Here is a 16,923-nt window from a genome sequence, read left to right on the forward strand (position 1 = left end):
AACTTGAGTCTGGGTGGTTGGAGGAGACCAGTCCTTGATGGATTGTATCTTACTCTCCAGTGGTTGAACTTGGCCTCCACCTACAAGGTGGCCCAAATACACAACCTTACTCTGCCCTATCTGGCACTTAGTAGCCTTGATAGTGAGGCCTGCCTTTTGCAGAGCCTCAAGTACCTTCTTCAGGTGGATCAGGTGATCCTCCCAGGTGGAGCTAAAGACAGCAATGTCATCAAGATATGCTGCACAAAAGTCATCCAACCCAGTAAGGACTTGATTCACCAACCTTTGGAAGGTGGCAGGTGCATTCTTCAGACCAAAGGGCATCACCAAAAATTGATAATGCCCACCTGGGGTTGAGAATGCTGTTTTGGCCTTAGACTCCTCAGCTAATCTGATTTGCCAATAGCCAGCTGTCAAGTCAAATGTGCTCAAAAACTTAGCAGAAGCTAGTTTGTCTATGAGCTCATCTGCCCTTGGAATAGGATGTGCATCTGTCCTAGTGACAGCATTGAGTCCTCTGTAATCCACACAGAACCTCATCTCTCTCCTGCCATCTTTGGTGTGAGGTTTGGGGACCAGAACCACTGGGCTAGCCCAGGGGCTCTCTGAGGGTTCAATGACACCCAGTTCCAGCATTTTGTGTACCTCAGCCTTTATACAGTCCCTGACGTGGTCAGGTTGTCTGTAAAGTTTATTCTTCACAGGCAGACTGTCACCAGTGTCCACCACATGGGTACACCAGTCAGTTTGACTAGGTATCAGTGAGAACATATGTTGAAATGATTGTAGAACCTGTCTACATTCAATCTGCTGATGGTCAGTGAGGTTGCCTCCAAGGGTCACTCCTTCAACTGAGCTATCTTCAGGGTTCTGAGACAACAAGTCTGGGAGAGGGTCACTCTCTTCCTCCTGTCCCTCATCTGTAGCCATGAGCAAGCCCATGTCTGCCCTGTCAACATATGCTTTTAACCTGTTAACATGGAGTACCCTGTGGGGACTCCTGGGAGTTCCTAGGTCCACCAAGTAGGTAACCTCTCCCTTCTTTTCCAGGATTGTATGGGGTCCAGACCATTTGTCTTGGAGTGCTGCTGGGGCCACTGGCTCCAACACCCATACCTTCTGTCCTGGCTGAAACTCAACCAAGACAGCCTTTTGGTCATGCCAAGCTTTCTGTAAGGCCTGGCTTGCCTCAAGGTTTTTGGATGCCTTCTCCATATACTCAGCCATCCTGGAGCGGAGACCAAGTACATAGTCCACTATGTCTTGTTTAGGCTTTTTGAGAGGTAACTCCCATCCTTCCTTCACTAAACACAGTGGGCCTCTTACAGGGTGCCCAAACAACAATTCAAAGGGGCTGTAGCCAACTCCTTTTTGTGGGACCTCTCTGTAAGCAAACAGAAGGCAGGGTAGAAGGATGTCCCATCTTCGCCTGAGCTTTTCAGGTAATCCTTTGATCATACCCTTTAGGGTCTTGTTGAATCTCTCAACAAGCCCATTGCATTGTGGGAGATAAGGAGTGGTGAACTTGTAGTTGACACCACATTCCTTCCACATAGCTGTCAAGTATCCTGACATAAAGTTGGTACCTCTGTCAGAAACCACCTCCTTAGGAAACCCCACTCTGGAGAATACTCCCAGCAGGGCCCAGGGCACAACAGGAGCTGTAGTGGTCCTAAGGGGAATTGCCTCTGGATACCTGGTGGCATGATCCACTACCACCAGTATAAATCTGTGCCCAGATGCATTGGGAGGATCCATGGGACCCACTATATCTATTCCCACTCTTTCAAAGGGGACCCCCACCACAGATAGTGGTATTAGGGGGGCCTTTGTTGTGCCACCTGATTTGCCACTGGCTTGGCAGGTTACACAGGAGCGACAAAACTCCTTGGTATCTTCATTCATGTGAGGCCAGTGAAAGTGAGGGACAAGCCTGTCCCAAGTCTTGTTCTGGCCTAAGTGTCCTGCTAGAGGAATATCATGGGCCAAGGTAAGAAGGAAGCCCCTAAATTGCAGAGGTATAACCAACCTCCTGGTGGCACCAGGTTTTGGGTCTCTAGCCTCTGAATAAAGGAGCCCATCATCCCAATACACTGTATGGGTACCTTGAGCATTCCCAGCAGCCTCAGCAGCAGCCAGCTGTCTGAGGGGTTCAAGAGATGGACAGGATAACTGAGCCTGCCCCAAGTCAGCCCTGGAAGGTCCCCCTGTCCCCAGAAACTCAACCTGATCAGGTTCAAGCTCTTCAGGGACAGTTCCTTCAGGGTTCTCTAGATCATCTTCCTGGGAAGGCTGATCATCACCTTGAGGCAGGGGGGAAGGCACAGCCTTAACCCTCCTGTTCTTCTTCTTGGTAGGTGCTTGGTCCATTGTTCCAGGATCCAAGACCTGTGGTTCAGTAAGGCACTTTTTGGCCTGTGACCTGGTCACAGCAAGGACATGTGGTGATATACCTAACATCTCTGCATGTGTCCTGTACTCCACTTCTGACCATAGAGAACTCTCTAGGTCATTGCCCAACAAACATTCTACTGGGAGGTCTGCACTAACCACAACCCTTTTGAGGCCAGTTACCCCTCCCCATGAGAAGTTAACAACTGCCACACTATGTGAAGTAGTGGCATTGCTGGCATTGGTCACCAGGTAGTTCTCACCTGGTATGTACTGTCCAGGGTCCACAAAGCACGGTGTCACCATAGTGACACTGGCACATGTGTCCCTGTAGGCTTGAGCCACTTTTTCATTTATTAAAGGAGTCTGTCTGTACTTGCCCAGGTTACTGGGGCTCACAGTCAGGGACAAATCCATGTCCCCATCACAGATCAAGACTGCCTGTGTCAGGGTTCTGTCTAAGTCAGAATCTCCTTCAGTTCCCATAGTGATTCCCACTACACCCTTTGTTTGGGGACCAACACTGCTAACAGTAGTACTGGGAGCAGGTGCCTTAGGGGCAACAGTGTTGGGGGCTCCACCCTTCTTACAATCACTAGTCCAGTGAGTTGTATTCTTGCAAGATTTGCACCAGGGTTTCTTTGGACCTTCTTTCTTCTTCCCTTTAGGCTGGGACCCACCCTCGTTAGTACTAGTTTGGGGCCCTGTTGAAGACTTCTGGTCTTTAGATTTCTGATCTCCACCCTTTTGGTCTGTTTTCTTCTGATCACCCCCTTGGCCCTGGTTCTGGTTCTTTTGCTTAACCCTGGTTCTGACCCATTTGTCTGCCTTCTTTCCCAATTCTTGGGGAGAGGTCAGATCTGAGTCAACCAAGTGTTGATGCAGTTGCTGGTTCTGACAGTTATTTAAAATCTGTTCTCTCATCATCAAATTGTACAATCCTGTATAATCAGATACCTTACTTTCCAGCAACCAACCCTCCAAAGCCTTAGTGGCACATTCAATGTATTCAGACCAGTCCTGAGTCTGTGTCTTCTGGGTGTCTCTGAACATTAACCTGTACTGTTCAGTGGTTAAGCCTAACCCATCAACTAGGACACTCTTCAGGGCTCTGTAGTTTCTGACATCCTCCTCCCTAACAGTGAGGAGTCTATCTCTGCCTCTTCCTTCAAAGGAGAGCCATAAGATTGCTGCCCACTGGTCTTCAGGAACCTGCTGCACTTTGCAGGCTCTCTCAAGAGCAGTCATCCATTTGTGGATGTCATCCCCACTTTTGTAGGGGGGGCACAACCTTGGACAGGTTCCTATTGTCAAAGACCCTCTCTTTGTCCTTAGGGACAATGCTGCCACCAGTGGGTATAGACCCACTCTCTTTAGGTTGCCTAGCCTTACTCAGTTTCTCTTCCATCAGAGCTACTTCTAGCTCCTGTCTCCTGATTCTCAGCTGAGCTTCCTGCATTCTGGCCTCATGCTCCCTCCTCTGAGGGGTGGTCATCCTTCTTCTGGAGTGACCTTGAGAGCCTCTAGAGGCATGAGAAGCATTAGATTCACCTGAGTGATTCCTTTGCCTCCCAAGCCCCTGGTTAAGTCCACTGGGGAGATCCAATGGGATGATCCCATTGTCAGTCCCCAATAGCCTTAGGTTAGCTGGGACACGTATAACACTTGGCACTGGGCTAGTTCTCCCTTCATCCCCACTAACATCTGTATCCCTATCACTTTCATCCTCTGTAGTATGAATCTCATCTAAGGGGTGATTATTGGAAAGGGGTACCTCAGTAGCATCTTCAGAAGGGGGGCCTCCTGTTCCAGTCCCTAAGGGGCCTAACTGGGAGGCTTTCTTGAGAGCTTTCTGATCTTCATCAGCCTGTAAAAGCTCTCTGAGTTCAGCAGAAGTAGGGTTCTTGGGCTGTTTAAGGCCCCTGATATTTGCCAACTGCCTGAGCTCATTTTGATTTAGGGTAGCAAAGAGAGTTGGTGCCCTCTGGGGGTCACTCTCGACAGAGATGGGTACCTTGGACCCCTCTGCCCCCTCCATTGCTCTTAAGTGTGGGTGGATGTGTTGCAATCTACCTACACTTGGGTTTACCTACTAAACCTATCTAGTAGTTGTAGTCAGGGTGTGCTACTCCCTTTGCTCTACAACAACTAAGTTCAGTAGAACTTAAGTATATCTATCTTGTTTTATATGTACCTACAGGTACCTATGTGATCTTTCAATTGGTAACCAAGAGATTACAATGGTAAAACACAGCAAGCTCAAATCCAACCGCTGCTCACCAATGTGAGAAGTTGGCCTGGTATATGATGTTCACTAGTTAAAGTGACCACCTTGTACCATGCCAAGCAACCCTTATGGTGTGGTTGTAAGTCAACCTTTTCGGACTAGCTGCCCTAGTGGTACCGTAGGCTAAGCAGTCTTTGAGGCTAAACTCGTTAAAGCGTGTTAAGCAGGCTGTTTTACCAAAGGTAACCCCCCTTTATACCAATGAAAGGACACCACACAGATATATATTGAAAATATATATGTATTTATTTCTCAAAGTATGCCCTAGACTCTTTATGAGCACAGGAGCACAAATCGTTAAACAAGACAACGTTATAATATACAGAAGTTGCACTTTATATGGATGGGCCCTGGTGGCCACTCAAACCATATACTAAAATAGTGGTATAAGTACCACGAACAGGAAAGGGAAAAGGCCTAGGGCCTCTAGAATCGCTGGGCCTACAAGGAGCTAACTTCAGTTAGTGACCAGGAGGTCTACGGGTCGCGTGTGCAGTGAGGAAAGTTACACGCGGGCTCCCATAGGTTTTCAATGGGTGCGTAAAAGTTTAAAAGTTACTGCAGAAAGGGTCTTCTGGATGGACTACGATCTTAAGATTCAAAACACAGACACTAGAGATGTTTCTCTACACTTGGGCACCGGAGTGCCAGCTTTACCTCACCCACAGGAAGCGGGTGCATAGGTCTCGAAGTGCATTGGGTTTCTTCTATCGATTCAATGGAGCCTGATGACAAAGATGCTGCAGGCGGTCAGTCCAGAAGAGCTGCGGTGGATCCAAGAGTGGATCGGAGTTGTAGAAGACCTGAAAGCAGAGGGGACAGTGTTCACAGTCACTAGCCAGTGACCGGCGTGGCACCAGGTAGGTACCAGGCGATGTCGGGTGCAAACAGGTGGTTAGGTGTAGCTTGTCTCCGCAGCCACGTGGTCCCTGAAGGTCGACGACGTCCAGGAGTCGAGTCACGAGCTATCCCACGCAGGTTCTCGATGTCGGCGTTGTCGGCGACTCGAAAGAAGCAAACAAGCCTTGGCAAAGGCAGGAGTCGTGGAAAGAGAGGGAAGCTGATTGTTCTGACCAGCAAGGTCAGAGGGGCTGCTCTTTTGGAGAGCAGCTAGGGCCAGTCTGGAGCAACCAGACCAGCATCGTTGATTTCAAAATAGGTCACCAAAATGGCCACTAGCCAACGGGCCAGGGACCGGGCAGGCGCGTCGAGATGCAAAGTGCAGAGGGGCCCCACGCAGATCGTGGAGATGCTGGAGGGCTCACCTTTGGTGCAGATGCTGCTCGGTGGTTGGGCTTCTCAGGACCCAAAGCACAACTTGGAGGGAGCCTCTGTCGTTGCGCTTTGAGCTTGTCGTCGGTCTTCCAAGATGGCTGGCTCCACGTGTCTCGGTGCCTCCACGGGTTCCTTCTTTGCAGGGACTGTGGATCGGGCGGTGAGAGGTCTGGAGGTCCAGGTCTTGTCGGGCTCTGGGCTCGGGCTCCGGCAGGAGGCGGCGGCAAAGCAGACGTTCAATAGCTGGTTGGTGCTTGCGTTAGCACGATGGTCACTCCCTGACCATAGGGGAGATTTCCTTCAGTCCTCTGTGCAGCAGAGCGTCGAAGTTCCCGTCTTCTTCTTGTTGTTAAGTTGATTCCAGGATGTCTGAAGTCTTAGGACACAGCTCCTACCTTTAAGCGGATTCTAGGGGCCGGACTACCTGCTAGGTCCCTCCCTAAGGGTGGGACCAGGAAGGGGGGTGGTTACACCCCCAATCCTTTGTCCAGCTCGCCCCAGGTCCGGGGCTGGTGTGCCCCAGGACCGGATTGAACTGGCATATGCACCGAGGCTCCTTGTGAGCCTCAGGCATGTCTGGTTTCTTTCAAGCCCTACCTGACCAATACACAAAATCCTGTCTGGGGTGGTGCTCGCACCTCCCCTGGCAGGAAACCCTTTGTCCACGTCTCCCAAGCTGGAAGAACTCCCAGCAGCAGGAGGGCAGACTTGTGTCTGTGGTGGCAGCATCCATTTTGTGGAGCTGAGGCTATGTCTGATTTTACCCGGGTTTCAGGTACTGTACATGTTGTGTCCCTCTAGAAGGGTGAAATGCTAACCCCGTCGCCAGAATTGGCGAGGGGTTAGTATTCCAATTCGTATGACACCTTACTCGACATGTTTTGATAAAGCCAAACCAAAGATAGCATTTAACCGCGAGGTTCATAATGCACTTAAGAGTATATGGTATGACGATATCTGGAAACGGTAGAAGGAAGTTGTTCCGACTACTGCAGACAGGCTCAGCTCATGCCAGAGCACCATCTCACATGGAACCAAGCACTCTGCCTTCAGGATTGTCAAGGCCTGCCATAGGAGTGACTTATAGGTTACCAGGTGTCCCATTTAAGGTTAGGTATAGGTATACTACACCTAAGTAAGAGGTGGTTACACCAACTTACCCCAGCTGAGTGATCAGCCAGTTGTGTCAAATTTGTTAGGCCAGGCCGGGGTGGCATAATACATGCTTCAGCCCCTGGTAGGCCTTAGATACACCAATGCCCTGGGTACCTAGTGTACACTGGTACAGGGGCTCACAGGGTGATCCACTTCCACTTGGTTATGCACCTAGGGTGCATAGTGTCAATTTAGTTAGAGAGAACAGCAGGCTGGGGGTCTGATTAGCAGGCCCACAGCCTCAATATGTCAAAAACCAGTGAAGCAAAAAGCAAAAATTTGGGGTGACCATAGGATAGCAGACCCTACTCTCCTACACCTCTTCAAAGACACCCTCGCCCAACAAGTGGACTGCATCCATAAGGTAGCAGAGGACCAAGTGCAATTGACCACACGCTTACAGTTTCCTCAGGCTCACCCCATATATCACTGCAAAAATATATAACTTTGAAAGGGCTGCAAGGGCATGCGGTTGGCCTGTAGCCCAGTGGCCATTCTTTTTGGCCCTTTTGTTAACAGGGGAAGCCCAGGCCGCATACCAAGTAGCCAACCGGATGGCAATACCGCCTATGGGACCATCAAGACAATCATACTTGACCATCTTGGCATGGACAAGGAAGCCTACAGGATCAGGTTCCGTAAGGAACGAGGGTCACCAGGGGACAACCCTAAGACTTTATTTTTCAAATTAAAAGCAGCAGCGGACAAATGGTTAAGACCCCATGAGAATACAAAGGAAGACATAATGGCCCTTATCTATTTAGAACAGTACTTGGAGGCCTTGCCATATCCCACCCAAAAATGGTTACGGCAGCATACCAACCTGACTATCGACCAAGCCATTGAGATGGCTACTACATTTTCTAGGGCCCAGGCCCGCTCCCTTCCCTGGGACGCTGAGAAAACTCAAAAACTAGGACACCCAGAAAAACCCGAAAAGAAACCATTGAAACCTACAACCGAACCTCCTTCTAGATAAACTCGTGCAAGGACAGAGACCCTACCCTCCAGGGGACCCCAATGTTTTGATTGTGGTAGCTGGGGCCACATTACTCGGTTCTGCCCACAAAAGAAGCCACCAGACGAGCCCATGGACGTCAGTTATCTTCCAAAAAGCGTACTATACTCAGAGGAAGTCGGGGCAAGCTTTTATGTGTCTCCTTGTGAACAGAAAGCGGGTTCTTGCTCTTCTGGATTCTGGGTGTCGCCAGTCGGTTGTACAGTCGCATCTAGTAGGAAAAGAACAGTTGGTTTCTAGTGCCACTGTACCCATACGGTGCGTACACGGGGACATCAAGGTATATCCCATAGCAGAGGTCACCCTAGAACTACCGGGTCATGCCCCTAGGGTCTCTAGAGTTGGGGTAATGGATACCTTACCAGAGGAAGTCATTATAGGGACTGACAATCCCAGTTTTTTGCCCTGGTTCAGTGACGCAATAGCAAGGAGTAGGGGCGCCCCTAACCTGTTAACACAAACTCCTTGGTCTTCTGACCGCAGCTTTAGGTTCGCCCAAAGCAACGACCCAACCCTACGGTTCGCATGGGAACAAGCCAAGAAAAATAACTCTTCCGCTACCACCCCATATTTCCAGATACGGAATGGCCTCCTCTATAGAATAGGGACACCTGGGGACCAGCCACAACTACTTTTTCCTAAAAGTTTTCAGGACCAAGTGCTATTCTTTGCTCATTCACATCTTCTTGCTGGCCATAGCGGGGCAGAGAAAACAAAGGAAAACATATTAAAACATTTCTTCTGGCCAGTATACACTCTCACATCTCTAAATACTGCCAAGAATGTGAGATATGTCAAGGGAAAAACCCGTATAGGCCCCCTGCTATACCTTTACAGCCTCTTCCCATAATTGGAACCCCATTTGAAAGGTTAGACATGGACCTTATCGGTCCTCTCCCTAGATCCAAAAAAGGGAATCAGTACGCCATCGTAGTTGTTGACTATGGAACTAGGTACCCGGACGCTTTTCCCCTTCGGTCAACAAATACCTCCACCATTGCCGAAAAACTAGTAGAGTTCTTTTCCTGGGTAGGGTTTCCAAAAGAAATTCTGACCGACCAGGGAACTCCCTTTGTGTCACGCCTTATGCGACAAGTATGCAAACTGTTGAATATAACCCATATCAAAACCTCAGTATATCACCCTCAGACCAATGGTCTTTGTGAAAGATATAACGGAACATTGAAACTAACTCTCAAAAAAATGTTGGCTAGCGAAGGAAAAGAGTGGGACCTGCTTTTACCCCTTGCCCTCTTTGTTATCCGGGGACAGAAACAAAGTAGTCTTGGTTGCTCCTCTTTTGAGCTTTTGTATGGTAGCCAGCCCAGAACGTTTCTTGAGATGACAAAAGAGGCATGGGAACAGGAAAAGGCAACTGACACCCCAGATCTTTTTGAGTATGCCAATACCCTGAAATCAAAACTAGGAAAATTACATGATTTAGCGTATTCGAACCTAGAGAAAGCCCTAAAAAACACAAAAAGCCTTTTACGACAAAGGGAAGTGGAGACAGCTACAACAGGGTGATTGGGTTTTGATATCCCTTCCCTCAGCACTGACACTCGGAAAAACGACCTGGAAGGGTCCGTATAAAATAGTAGGAGTCATAGGACGCACCACATACCGTCCAGATAGGCCCCAGGAAGACACAAAGGTATCGCATAAACCTCTTAAAGAAATGGATAGGACCCCCTCCCAAATCCACCAATCTTCTACAGGATTGTGCCTTCCCCCCTTCCTCCACTCTGGGGAATCTTAATATCAATAACACCCTTACCACCTCCCAGAGTCTTGACCTCGAGAGTGTTTTACGTCCTTTTTCTGATATTTTCTCTGACCTCCCAGGACGGAACACACTGGTAGAGCATGCCATACATACAAAACCAGATGAGGTAATAAAACAACGGCCTTACCATATACCGGCAGCCCGAAGGTTAGCGGTAGAAAAGGAAATAGAGAACATGTTAGCAATGGGGGTCATACGCCCTTCAAAAAGTAACTGGTCACCTCCAATAGTTCTAGTACCTAAGCCTGATGGCTCAATCCGATTTTGCATAGACTTTAGAGCCGTCAATGCCATTTCTAAACTCGATGCCTACCCAATACCGCGGGTTGACGAATTGATAGAGAGACTGGGACAGGCCCAATACATCACCACTATAGATCTCACCAAAGGGTATTGGCAAGTCCCATTACGAGAGAAAGATCGAGAGAAAACCGCCTTCGCCTCCCCAAGCGGCCTGTATGAATTTACGGTACTACCCTTTGGCCTCCATGGTGCCCCTGCCACCTTTCAGCGGCTCATGAATACCGTCTTAAGGGGGCATCCAGAATACACTTCCGCCTATCTAGATGACATCATAATATTTAGCCCCGCATGGGAGAAACACCTTATACATTGTAGACAGGTCCTTCATGCCCTCAAAAAGGCGGGTCTTAACATTAACGCTAAAAAGTCAAGGGTAGCCTATCAAAAGGTGAAGTACCTAGGGTATCTCTTGGGGAATGGAGTCATTGAACCTCAAGAGGAGAAAGTTAAAGCCATCATCAATACACCCCTCCCAACTACCAAAAGGGAAGTCAGGGCTTTTCCTGGCCAGCTGGGTTATTACCGGAGGTTCATACCTGGGTATTCTGACATAGCCACCCCTCTCACAAATCTATTGAAGAAAGAAGTAAAAACCAAAAACTTGCTCAATCTTCCTCCAGACGTCAGGGAAGCGTTTACAAAGCTAAAAACAGCTATTACCTCCTGTTCTGTCCTGATGTCTCCTGATTTCACTAAACCCTTTATCCTCCAGACCGACGCATCAGAGATAGGATTAGGGGCTGTTCTCTCCCAACTGTCCTCTTTATCAGTCGAAAACTTTTTCCAAGGGAACGTAAATATCCCACCATAGAGAAGGAGTGCCTCGCCCTGAAATGGGCGGTAGAAAAACTGCGGTATTATTTGGAGGGCTCCTTCTTTACACTATATACTGACCATGCTCCTCTCCTATGGATGAGTAGAAATAAGGGAATTAATCCTAGGGTTCTACGTTGGTTCCTTTCCCTTCAACCCTTCCGATTTGAGGTGCGGCATCGGAAGGGCACCGCGAATGGTAATGCAGACTTTTTATCTCGCATTCCCTGTTTCCCCGAACGGGAAAAGTCTGGTGGGGGGATGTGTCACGAGATTACTACTCCTGAACTGGATGTGGACAGTCTCCCTGACCATGCCATGCCTTTTTTGTCGTTCGAGAACAACAATCTCGTGGCAACCTCTTGTAACATATCACCACAGGATTACCAGCCCTTTAAGCAACACTGGCTTCCAGACGCAAGCCCCGCCCGAAGGGGGTGCGTCACCTACAGCGTCCTCCCTAAACCAACAGATGGAAAGTATGTAAGGAGAGCGGACCCCGGAAGACGCCGTCCGCTCTGGGGATCACGGAAGGCATCGGGAGAAGACGTTGTCGAAGTGTCCGAACATCGGGAATCTCTGCTTTCGCCAGCTCCAGGAACCAGCGAAAGGACCGGAACCTCGGAAGCCTCGCCCGCCACTCCAGACGGAGAGCAGAGACCCAGCATCACCACGAAGAAGCCAGCCACGCTCTCAGAGGAGCGTGGCTAACAGAGGTACGTGCTCGGTTACGGGCACTAGGGGGGAGGCAGGATGTTGGTGCGGAATAGAACCGTGCGGGTGGTGTCACGTCCTGCCTGTTCTTTCCCCTCCCCCGTTTCTTCACATTCGGTGGTCGGCTGGTGTACATTTCTCACTCCCTGACCTTGCACCGAACAAAAGCAAGACAAGGTCTCTGATTATTGTTTTCCGTTTGTTTTGTTTCGAGCCTCCTACATTAAGAGAAGACCCCAGAAGAGAGGTGCCAGTGATACGAGGAAGACGGGTTGAATCTTCTTCTCCTCTCCAAGTGTGACGAAGGACTCTTATCTGCCTATCTACCTTAAATTAAAAGTCTATTCTCCTGTTCCAATGTGACGGAGGACGTTTGCCTGTCTAACTACCCTTAATAAAGATTCGGTGAAACAAAAACATAGCTTCCCGCCAACCTTTGTCCACTGTAATTGTTAACAAGGTGAAAGAGTTTGTAAGCTCCTGTGTTACCTGTAAAGCCAGTGACAAGACAGGTGGCCACCCAAAGGCCCCCCTGATACCACTGCCTGTGGTACGGGCTCCCTTTGAAAGGGTAGGTGTGGACATTGTGGGTCCACTTGAACCTCCCACAGCCTCAGGGATCAAGTTCATTCTAGTAGTAGTGGATCATGCTACTAGGTACCCTGAAGCAATTCCACTTAGGACTACTACAGCCCCTGCAGTAGCCAAGGCCCCCTGGGTGTCTTCACCAGGGTAGGGTTTCCTAAGGAGGTGGTTTCAGACAGAGGTTCCAACTTCATGTCTGCTTACCTGAAACACATGTGGAAGGAGTGTGGACTGCAGTACAAGTTTACTACCCCATACCATCCACAAACCAATGGCCTTGTTGAAAGGTTCAACAAGACATTGAAAGGCATGATCATGGGACTCCCTGAAAAACTCAAAAGGAGATTGGATGTCCTGTTGCCATGCCTGCTTTTCGCTTACAGGGAAGTGCCACAGAAGGGAGTAGGGTTTTCCCCCTTTGAACTTCTGTTTGGTCATCCTGTGAGGGGACCACTTTATCTTGTGAAGGCGAGGCATCTCCAAGAACCCAAGCAAGACATTGTGGACTATGTGCTTGGCCTTAGGTCCAGAATGGCTGAATACATGGAAAACGCATCCAAGAATTTTGAGGCCAGCCAGGAGCTTCAGAAGCACTGGTATGACCAAAAAGCTGCACTGGTTGAATTTCAACCTGGGCAACAGGTGTGGGTTTTGGAGCCAGTGGCACCAAGGGCTCTCCAAGATAGATGGAGTGGCCCTTACCCTATCCTAGAGAAAAAGAGTGAGGTCACCTACTTAGTTGACCTGAGCACAAGCAGGACACCCAAAGGGGTTATCCATGTGAACCGCCTAAAGCTCTACAATGACAGGGCTGACATCACCATGCTGATGGTGACTGATGAGGAACAGGAAGCAAAGAGTGAACCTCTCCCTGACCTCCTCTCATACAGCCCAAAATATGGGTGAGTAGATGGAGTACCCTCTCTGTCCAACAGCAGACTGACTGCAAGCAAGTCTTGCAACAGTATGCCAGCCTCTTTTCCCTGACCCCTGGTCTGACAAACTGGTGTACTCATGATGTGGACACTGGTGACAGTACACCTGTCAAAAACAAGATCTATCGACAGTCAGACCAAGTCAAGGAAAGCATCAAAGCTGAAGTCAGCAAGATGCTGGGGTTAGGGGTTATTGAACCCTCAGAGAGCCCCTGGGCTAGCCCAGTGGTTCTGGTCCCCAAACCTCATCCACAGGGTGGAAAGAGAGAAATTAGGTTTTGTGTGGACTATAGAGGGCTCAACTCTGTCACCAAGACATATGCTCACCCTATTCCAAGGGCAGATGAATTGATAGACAAATTGGGAGCAGCCACATTTCTCAGTACCTTTGACTTAACTGCAGGTTACTGGCAGATTGGCATGGCCCCAGGAGCAAAAGAGAAAACAGCATTATCCACACCTGATGGGCATTATCAGTTCACTGTGATGCCTTTTGGGTTAAAGAATGCCCCTGCCACCTTCCAGAGGTTGGTGAACCACGTCCTGGCTGGGTTGGAGTCCTTTAGTGCAGCTTATCTTGATGATATTGCTGTCTTTAGCTCCACCTGGCAGGATCACCCGATCCACCTTGGGAAGGCTTTAGAGGCCCTGGAAACTGCAGGCCTCACTATCAAGGCATCCAAATGCCAGATAGGGCAGGGTACTGTGGTGTACTTGGGACACCTTGTGGGTGGAGGCCAGGTACAACCCTTACAACCCAAGATCCAGGCCATCCTGGACTGGGAAGCTCCAACAACCCAGACCCAAGTCAGGGCATTCCTTGGCTTGACTGGGTACTACAGGTTTGTGAAGGGATATGGGTCCATTGTGACTCCCCTCACAGAACTCACCTCCAAGAAAATGCCCAAGAAGGTTAACTGGACAGTTAGTTGCCAAAAGGCTTTTGACATCCTGAAAGAAGCAATGTGCTCAGCACCAATTCTAAAAGCTCCAGATTATTCCAAGCAGTTCATAGTGCAGACTGATGCCTCTGAGCTAGGGATAGGACCGGTCCTATCCCAGACCAATGATGAAGGCCAAGACCAACCTGTTGCTTTTATAAGCAGGAGGCTTCTCCCCAGAGAGCAGCGTTGGAGTGCCATTGAAAGGGAGGCCTTTGCTGTGGTTTGGTCCCTGAAGAAGTTGAGACTATACTTGTTTGGTACTCACTTCCTGGTTCAACTGACCACAGACCTCTTGGATGGCTAATGCAAATAAAAGGGGAAAATCCAAAACTACTAAGGTGGTCCATCTCCCTACAGGGAATGGACTTTGAAGTGGAACACAGACCTGGGACTGCCAATACCAATGCAGATGGACTTTCCAGGTTCTTACACTGAGAAAATGAAGACTCCATAGGGCAAGGTTAGTCTCATCACCTTTCGTTTGGGGGGTTGTGTGAGAAAGTGCCATCTTTCTTGCATGGTATGCCCCCAATTTATGCTGATGTACTTTGACAGAGTGTGCCCTGGGCTCCTGCCAATCAGGTGCCCAGTGCCTGTATTCGTTCTCTAAAGCTGCATGACAGCCTAAACCCAATTGGCATCTCTGGCCACATGTCAGCCCCTGGTAAATGGTACCCTAGGTATCCAGGGCACTGTGACCAGAGAAGGCTCCTAAGGGCTGCAGCACTTATTGTGCCACCCTTAGAGGCCCTGTACCCTGACATACACAAACTGCCTTTGCAGGCTGAGTGTCTTGGTGCAGAACAAAACAGAGAGTCGACATGGCACCCATCCCTGGGTGCCATGCCCACAAACACACTGCCCTGGCATACCTCAGTCACCCCTCTAGCTGGGTTCACTATGCCAGTGGTGAGGGTACAGGTGCATGAGCCCTGTACCCCTACAGTGCCCAGGTCCATTCCTGGGCCCTGTAAGTGCAGTGTTGCCATGAAGAGTATATGGTGCTGGGAGGTCGACATTACGAACTCTACCGCACCATGATGGCTGCACTGAAGACTGAGAAGTTTGATATCAAACTTCTCAGCACATTACACCCACACTGATGCCAGTGTGGGATTTAATGTAAGATGCACAACAGAGGGCATCTTAGAGATGCCCTCTGAACCTAACCAACAACCAGCGTCCTGACTGAGAGGCTGCCTAGGCTGCCACCCAGCAGACATGTTGCTGGACCCCTGGTTAGAGACCCGTCCGCTCTTGTGGGTCTGCAACAATGCGCATCCTGGGCCAGGTGCTAGGTCTCCTTCCCAGGATGGGCAGGGGAAGCTTCAAAGGCATGCCGCCTTTGTGAGCTTCTCCAGGCCACTTGATGTACTCAGAAACTGGCCTCCACCGGTTCTGACCCCCTCTCTGGCGGGAAGACCTAAGTGAGGAAAGGGTGTGTGCCAGCCTCTGCCAACCCCACCCCTCAGGTGGGGGAGGCGAGGTGAAGCACAACCCCGGGCTCTCGCCATCTTGAAGATGGGGAGCCCTACCCAATCAGGACAAGGCTCCTGACCCCCTCCCGCAAGAGAGTGGCAGGCTAGGGGGTGTACCCACCCCAGGGAAGGGACCCATTGGTCCCTGACCTCTACCTACCTGTAACACCCCTAAATTTAGTATTTAGGGGCTCCCTGAACCTTCATTCCTCAGATCCCGAATCTGAAACAAGCAAGAAGAACAAAAAGAAAGAAGGCTGTGCAGCTGCTAACAAGATGACAACACCAACTGACTTGGCCCCAGCCCTACAGGCCTGTCGACCCTCGAACCTGCTCCTGCTAAAACCCGGCGTCTCCAGTGGTCAGCAACCTCGAAAACCCCGGAGGACCTGACTGCCTTGTGACCCTAAAAGACTGGGACTCTCACGAGCAGTGGTCCTGCTCAACAACAAGCAACAACCCCTGGCACCAACCAGGAACCGCGAATTCTGCAAACACTGCACCCGCCGAGCCCGGCCTGTGCCTGAGTGGACAAAGACCACGAGGACATCCCCCCGGCGACTGTGACCCAGAATTCAGCACCGAAGGACCCTCCTCGACGCTCCTGACGACGCCTGGAGCCTCAGAACCAGGGACCTCTCCAACCGCGACCAGCAGAGGGTAAGATTTCCTGATGTGAAAAGACACCCCTGCACCCGGCGCCCTGCGGCCCCCTGTGCCCAGCTCCTGGGTGCCTACCTAACCTACAGCTTCCCAATAAGTTTTGAAACTTTAAAATATTCACTAAAAATCAGCCGAGCAACGAAAACGAAATTACTCGCCTGTTATCAGGAGAGATCCCAGTGCTGGATCTTGGTGCCCAGCAGTGACCCTGAAAAGTAATTACAGCTGTACTTACCGATAACTTGATTTTCCTCCTTAGGATAACATTGCCTGGTTTTTGCCAGAAATTCTTCTAAGTGTCGGCTTTTTGAAACAAACAAATATTCCTTAAATTCGCCTGTATAACAAAAACAATTTCTTTCAACTGTTTACAGGAGATGCACCACTGCTGAATCCAGGATCCAGCACTGAGTAACAAAAAGTAACGATAACCCTACTTACCTGCTAAGTGAATTTCCTCCCATAGGATAACATTGGTGATTCTATGTGAAAATGTTTCCAAGTGTCAACTTTTGAAATACAATAATATTCCTTAAAAATCATACATGTAACCAAAACGTATTAACTCACCTGTTA

Source organism: Triturus cristatus, chromosome 3_1 (assembly GCF_964204655.1).
Source record: "Triturus cristatus chromosome 3_1, aTriCri1.1, whole genome shotgun sequence".
NCBI lineage: Eukaryota > Metazoa > Chordata > Amphibia > Caudata > Salamandridae > Triturus > Triturus cristatus.